The 1,628-nt window shown below is 49.4% G+C and overlaps 1 non-coding gene and 1 pseudogene across 1 annotated transcript; one reads left to right on the top strand and one right to left on the bottom strand.

Annotated features, from left to right (window-relative positions):
• Positions 1-211: 211 nt before the first annotated feature.
• LOC105525733 lies at positions 212-587 on the top strand (annotated as a pseudogene).
• Positions 588-1,197: 610 nt separating this feature from the next.
• Positions 1,198-1,269, bottom strand: TRNAC-GCA. Its single transcript has one exon. It is a non-coding gene; the product is annotated as a tRNA-Cys (tRNA).
• Positions 1,270-1,628: the final 359 nt, after the last annotated feature.

The following is a 1,628-nucleotide window of genomic DNA, read 5'->3' as shown; positions in this document are numbered from 1 at the left end:
TGCTCAGAGACTGTAGTATCAAGCGAACTGGCCAAAATGCTTATTCAACGTCTTGGCCAAGTTGAACCCCTTTTCATGCAACCTAGACCACATTTTAGGTGCAGTGAGTGTTAACCAAGAACCAACTGCTGCTCTTTACCCACCGCCACTGAGTCGCGGAGGCAGAGGCTCAGGTGTGTTCAAGAATCAGCTTCCTCCCTAACCCACCGCCATGGGCCAGGAAGGCATCACTGCTGGAGGTGTCATGGACCTTATTACTGCTGTACAAGAGGCCCTGAAGGCCGCCCTCATCCACGATGGTCTAGCACGTGGAATTCGAGCAGCTGCCAAAGCCTTAGACAAGCACTGGGCCCATCCTTGTGTGCTGTCCCCAACTGTGATGAGCCTGCCTGTGTGGCTGGTGAAGGCCCTTGGTGCTGAACACCAGATCACCCGAATTAAGGTTGATGACAAGAAACTAGGGGAAGGGGTGGGCCACTGTAAAACTGACAGGGAAAACCCATAAAGTGGTTGGTTGCAGTTGTGTAGTGTTAAGGACCATGGCAAAGGATGTCATCAAAGAGTTGTTTGAGATGGAGTCTCTCTCTGTCACCCAGGCTGGAGTGCAGTGGCATGATCTCGGCTCACTGTAGCCTCTGCCTCCTGGTTGCAAGCAATTCTCCTGCCTCAGCCTCCCAAGTAGCTGGGATTATAGACGCGCACCACCATGCCTGGCTAATTTGTATATTTTTGGTAGAGACGGGGGGTGGGGGGGGCGGGTTTCGCCATGTGGTTCAGCTGGTCTTGAACTCTTGAACTCAAGTGATCCACCCAATTCAGCCTCCCAAAGTGCTGGGATTATAGGCGTGAGCCACCGTGCCTGGCCCTTCTTTCGTGTTTTAATTCAAGGAAACTTTGCATGTACTAAGTTTTCAAAAATGTATGTTGAAGGAACATTTATATATATACTCCGACACACACCCGATGGCCAAATTGTGTTCACAGCTCTCAGACTTACTCATCGATTTAGAATCTCCTCAGGGACTTGGTCTTAATGGAATACAAAGGAGGTCCTAAAGAGGCTTTTTGTCCTAGTGGTCAGCTGGAATGTGGGAGGAACAATTTCAACACAAGAACAAGTTGAAAGTTCCTTTATCTTCTGGTAAGACTGTAGCTGACAGTATTTACTTTTAAATGGAAGTGAGAAAACATCCGGGAAGGGGGCACCCGGATTTGAACCGGGGACCTCTTGATCTGCAGTCAAATGCTCTACCCCTGAGCTATACCCCCTTCACCTGCTGGGACCTCTTTCCTTGTCCACTTATGGTGACTCAATACAATCAAGTTCCACCCACACTAGAGTTCTGGCAAGCTTTGTGTTCTAAAGCCCCACCTTCTTAATTATCCATCATCTGCTTTGGCTTTTCCCTTGGCCACCAGTAAATTGAAAGGGAATACTTGAAAAATGACATCCTGGGCTGGGCATGGTGGCTCACGCCTATAATCCCAGCACTTTGGGAGGCTGAGGTGAGGTCAGGAGTTTGAGACCAGCCTGACCAACATGGCGAAACCCCATCGCCGCTAAAAATACAAAAAAATTAGGTGGGCTTGGTAGCAGGCACCTGTAATCCCAGCTACTAGGGAGGCTG

Source organism: Colobus angolensis, unplaced genomic scaffold (assembly GCF_000951035.1).
Source record: "Colobus angolensis palliatus isolate OR3802 unplaced genomic scaffold, Cang.pa_1.0 Scaffold11569, whole genome shotgun sequence".
Lineage (NCBI taxonomy): Eukaryota > Metazoa > Chordata > Mammalia > Primates > Cercopithecidae > Colobus > Colobus angolensis.
This window is presented reverse-complemented; position numbering and strand designations above follow the sequence as displayed.